The following is a 6000-nucleotide window of genomic DNA, read 5'->3' as shown; positions in this document are numbered from 1 at the left end:
TCATTGTGATTTGCATACGCCTGTGTCAGTGCTTTAAAATATATTTACTGCGTTAAATTAATAAAAACTTATTTAGGAAGGTGGCTAATAAATATTGAACAAGCGAGCAATGGAAAAAAGTGATGAAGTGAGTATAGTGTGAAGGCAAAAATCCGGCCTTATTTTCATTTTATAAAGGCTAATTCATAGGGGTGGGCGAATGTCCGAAGTTTCAAATACGAAACTGCGGACTATCGTGATCCAGTTCTTGGTTAGTAGATCAAACTCGGGCATCACACAGAATGTCACTTCCTTACGCCACCGGAACACCTAAACTATGGCAGTTGGCCTGCAATATATACCGGGGCATCGCACTAAGGCGACTAAGCGGATCGTCGCCTGGGGGATTGACGAAAACACACTGGTTTATTTTACATATATACAACTCGCATCGCTCCAGCGATATGGAGCACACCACATAATTGATCACAGGAACATCTCAACACACCGCATGTCGGAGCGCACACGCACACAACACCGAAGATTCGTTTTTCAAACTGTCGCTTTCTCTAGATAACAAGAAGAGTGAATCAGTGTCCCGTGTCTCTGCTATAGATAATAATGTTCGAACTGTCTGAAAGATCGCTGCCATGATGTAGCACAATTTCTCCGGACTTCGCCTCCGATGTTACGCAATCGCATCGGCATACGACGTAACTACAAGGCGATTCGCCTTTGCAAGTCGATGCGGATAACGCGGAAGTCCTCATCATTGACTCCCTTGCATCAATTAGCGGACGCTTCACGAGGTCACCTTACAGAAATTATAGAAGCCTGGCCTTGACGGTTCTTGCCGCCTCCGCAGTATGCCGGGATTGCAGTCACCCCGGATGGAGCTTTTTTCTTTTCCGTTGACCCGTCAATGCTCCTCGCCACTCCGCATCGTCGTCTAGGCGGGTGCTGGTCAAGTGGTGGCTTGGTGAGAAGAAACCGATGAATACCCATGGCCGTTTTGAGACGTAACAACACTAACTATCTAACTGAGAACATCTCAGCCAAGTTTTACATTCGGGCGCGATGCGTGGAGCTCGAAAACGGAGAGCGAAGTTACCTTTTTCTCTAAAGGCACGCCCTCATTAGCACAAATAAGCGCGCGCAAGGCGGCGCGCTTAAAAACACGTGCCGTGTTCCGAAGGCCCCACCACTGCGCGTTCGCGGTCGCGGAGAACGGCGGGCAGGCGAGAGTTCACGCCCTCTCTCGAGATGCCTCGGGAGCCCGCGAGAATTCCCGCGCGTTTCAGTCATTGTTCCTTCCCGGCTGCTGGGCACGGCGCACGCGGCGGTCGGGCTCGCCGGCGAGAGCATTGACCTCATCGCCCACGTAACGAGTTCGGGGCCTGTGATTGGCTCGCTTGGGTTGCGAAAACGCGGCGCCACGAAAAAATGAGTTCGCGACCCATCCTCGCAACAAGACGTTTATTTGGGGGATCGCCAGTCATCTGTGCGCAGACGCGAGTAAGAGAGGGCGCGAGACAGCAAATCTGGGGGCGTTTTCTCCTTGAATATATGACTCTGCCTAGGCACTATGGAGGAGGCTTCTTAGCGCGTGTTGTAGGCTTTTGTCCCTAGGCGGAGTGGGATCGAGTACGCTCGGACGCTGGCTGTGGGCGCGGTATAGTAGGTGAAGCAGCGGGCTAAGTAAGTCGTGGCGGATCGTAACTTTCTCGCGCCTTTGTCAATGTACCTTTTAAATAAAATCACAGATGTTTCTGTGGTAGCAGTAGCGACTGTAGTAGAGCCTGGGTCGCATATATTGAAAATATAGAAGGCCGAGCAGAGGACCTTAGCAACCGCGCTTGAATGCAAGTTGTTGAAAGACCGCCGGTGACGATGACTGACCCAGCACCAGCGTCGCAGGCGCGAGAGAGCCTTTCCGACATACCTTCAGAGGCAAAGTTCTGGCTGGAGTTGCAGAATTCGCTGGGCGCGGTGGTGCTTAACTTAGCGTTACAAGTTGGCAGCTGGACGTATTCATAGGTATTGAATCGTGTTTTTTTTTTTACTAATTGTAACAACGTGTCATTGTTTCGCATTATTGGCGGTGCCTCCGGGACACCAAACGACGTTTTCAGGACGTTGCCGACGCCTGCGCGTGTCAGGGGTGTATAAGATTGGCTGTCCATCGCGGACAGGCAATTTTTTATGTTAACACCCCCTGGCACGCTTCGGCCTCCGCGGCCTCAAACCACGGGCGACCATGCTTCCAGCTTTGATCGCCCTGCTACCCCTTGGGTGCCCTGGAGATCCGGCGCCGCCTGCTTCAGTATAACCTCAGGTGCTCTCCTGAGGCCTCCGTTTGCCGGTTACATGTGCCCTCCTGGAGCAGTGCTTGTAAATGTCCAAGCTATCGTCGCGACGAAAAAGCGACCTGCGATTTATACAACACCAGTCAGAACATTGCCCCTTGGGACACAGCGAACACCAAATGGCGCGTCCGTGCCCTGCCTCACCGCGCGGGCAGCCAGCGGTGGAGCGTAAACCAACTCGACCGCACTGTGCAATGCCGGTTTGTCTAGGGGACAAACGCATACAACACACGCTAAGAAACCTCCTCCTTAAGTGCTTAGGCAGAGTCATATATTCAAAGAGCAAAAGCCGCCATCGTATTTTCTCTCTCGCGCCTGCGCACAAACTACTGGCAATCCCTCAAATGAACGTCTCGTATTCTCGCGCGGCAGAGAATTCTTGCCGCGAAAGCGCCTTTCGTGGTGCGCGTTTTCATGCACGCCACCTAGCCCACGCTTATTTGCGCAAGTAAGGACGTACTTTAACACTCTCTTTCAAGAGAAGCCTACTCTTCACTCTTCTCGGGCTGCTATATTTCGTCATATAGCAGATTACCAGACGCGCCTGCTATTGGCCAAGAGCTGACATCAACCAAGAAGTGTGTTTGGATCAGTGCGCTTCTTGATACTGCTACTGTGTACATTTATTGACGCACTTTAAATTGTGGGGTTTTACCTGGCAAAACCACTTTCTGATTATGAGGCACGCCGTAGTGGAGGACTCCGGAAATTTCGACCACCTGGATTTCTTTAGCGTGCACCTAAAGCTAGGTACACGGGTGTTTTCGCCTCCATCGAAATGCGGCCGCCGTGGCCGGGATTCTATCCCGCGACCTCGTGCTCAGCAGCACAACACTGACGCACTTTAATAACCAGGCTGGAGTAAGCGAAAATCTGCGTTTCGAAATTCGATAGGAATTACGTACTTCCGGAAGTGCACTGTCCTAGTATCACCAACCATAGTCTGCTGATGCTGGGCCGCACCCCCCCCCCCCCTCCTCCCCCGAGCAGCAATGAAACTTTGGCCACACTACTTATCATTCTCGTAACGTCGGGTGTCGCTAACTTCTAAACGTTTGGACGCACAACTAGCGTCGAACCAGGTGAGACTTAAGGTCAGAAATGACGCACGCTTGCTAGCCGCTCCTAGCAAGATGCATTGACAGGCTTCGGTTTGTATTGAGCTATTGCGTACAATGCGCAATTTGAATGTCGCTACTATCTGTTGGTCAAGCTGGTGCAGGACAAAGCTGGTCTGCTCAACGTAAGCGCGGCCACACTGGATAATACGAGCGTGAATGCGCAGTCCAACCATGTCGTGCACAGTTAGGAATATATAGTTGCTTGTAGCTGCGTCTGCAGCGTTACGTAGATACCGCGGCCGCCACTTGCCGCGACGACCGCGCTCGCAGTACCCTGATATTTCGTAAAGTACCGATACGCTATGAAGAATGGCAGCTCCTCTTCACCCGCCCGTGCCGAGGCTGATGCCGCGTCGCTATTGGCCTACTGGCATCACGTGGGCCTTCGCACAGGCTTCTATTGTTTACAGTCGCGCTCCGCCGCCATTTATGCTTGAAGAGCGCGTGCCGACTGGCGAGGAGCGCATGTTTGCGCCGTTGCTCTTCAGAGTTGGGTCCGTATGATAAAAATAATCTCGAACCATGCATCCCGATGTCTCAAATCAAAATTCGTGAAGTATGACTTACACACAACCTCCAGACAAGATAGCGTCAGATTGAAATTTGAATATACGAGAAAACATAATTCTGTTGCTCGGCGCTTGAGGTCTGTTTTAGTAGGAGCCGCGTGCCCCAGAATGTTCCTCCTTCGCGCATAGCGTTCGTCGCCAGCGTTTCCAGGAAAACATTACGGTTACATAAGTCGCAGCTGCTGGGAAGCTTGAGAAGCAGTCGGGGATCTTTGAATGCTATCAGCGTTCCGCTCTTAAAGGCGAAGCTTAGGCGTCCTCCAAATTTTAATGCGATAGGGTTAAGGGGTCCTTGTCGCAGAAAATTCGTTGTCGGTGTCGGCGACGACGTCTCCGGCCAAGAAAATCATCTCGAACCACGCATCCCGATTTACCAAGGCCCTCAGGGTGGCGCATACGCGTAACTGAACTAAATTTCTCAAAGTAATATGCGTCAGAAAACTCGCAAAGCACGACTTACACACAACCTGCAGACATTATAGCGTCTGATTGTAATTTGAATATACGAGAAGCATAATTAGGTTACGCAGAAACTGAAACACAAAGCTCTTTTAATGCGACTGCGTTTTCCAGCTGTCATTTGAAGTCTGTCTTTGTAGCAGCTGCGCGGCGCGCTCCGTTACTTGCAATACTATTATAAGAAGAACTAGGAAGCTCGCCTGCGAGCATAGCGTTCGCCGCCAGCGTTTCCAGGCAAACCTTACGTCTACATAAGCTGCAGTTGCCGGGAAGCGTGAGAGGCAGTTAAGGATCTTTGAATGCTATAGCATTCCACTCTTAAAGGAGAACCTTCGGCGTCTTCCAAACTTTTAAAATTATATTTGTCAAAACAGGAGAAAAAAAACAAGCTTCAGTCAATCAATTTGTATAACCTTCAGTATTGAAATTCTATGTTGTGAACGAAGTTACTCAGAGCTAGAAAGCTAACGTCAACGCTTAAAGTGAACCACCTTGCTATCCGTGCATTCACTCGGTGAAAGGTCGTCTGGTACGCTCAAGCATTGTAGGCGGCGCCACTGTCGAGGATGGAGCGCGAAAGAAAGGATAAACGAACAGGAGCGAAGGCGGAGGAGGAGAGTGTCACTACTTTACGAAACTTCAGGGTTTTTAGCTCGCTGAGCTCGCGGTGACTTGTTGAGGACAACTGCGTGCTGTGATTGGCATATGTGGTGGCGTGACTCAAAGCCTGAGCGCCAACATCTCACGAACATGTCTGGTTCCCAAGTAACGCACCCTTGATGTCTGTCATCATGATGGTCGAAGCTTCCTACGTTAGGAATCATTTAAACGCGAGCCCGGATGGCGGTATCTGTCGCTTAGCCGATGTACTCGTTGCCGATGAACTCGTACAACAGAACATAATGAAAAAGTTTGTTCCACTCTCGGAACTTGTGATTGCCGTAGAGACAAGTGCGCAACGAATTGTCCTGCTCACGTGACTCGGTGCGAGAATTGCAGCGCGTGGCTATCTAGTACAGTGTAGGGCAGTACAGGGATGAGGCGCCGTGCACTCAAGCCTAAGCTGAGGGATAGTGCTTGGGCTTGGCGCCTCGTTGGCGTCAAAATCGGAAGTAGTGGCATCTATATGAACATCGAAAATCGAGTTTGAAATGCGTGCCACGGTGACGTTCAGTAGGCCGATCTTTGGGTAAACCCCCCCGAGCGCGTAGCCTTCGCAGGGCCGGGAGCAGCGCAGAGGGGATCGCGGACAGTCATTGATTCCCAATGACTCGTCCTTTGCTTAACGGATTGGAGTATGAAGGTAGCGAAGCATTGAATTGCTGATGAAGAAAGCAAAGACGGCCAAGAAACAGATACAGTGTTGCAAGTGAACGCCATTGCTTTCTCCATCTGTGTTCTTTTCATTGGTAATTAACCTTTCTTCTACCTTCAAAAGTCACACCAACTAGTCCAAAGGTGCACGCTTACACAGCATTGAAGTACTTCTTGCGGCAAAGTATTTCT

The sequence above is a fragment of the Dermacentor andersoni genome, chromosome 10, assembly GCF_023375885.2.
Source record: "Dermacentor andersoni chromosome 10, qqDerAnde1_hic_scaffold, whole genome shotgun sequence".
NCBI classification, from domain to species: Eukaryota; Metazoa; Arthropoda; class Arachnida; order Ixodida; family Ixodidae; genus Dermacentor; species Dermacentor andersoni.
This window is presented reverse-complemented; position numbering follows the sequence as displayed.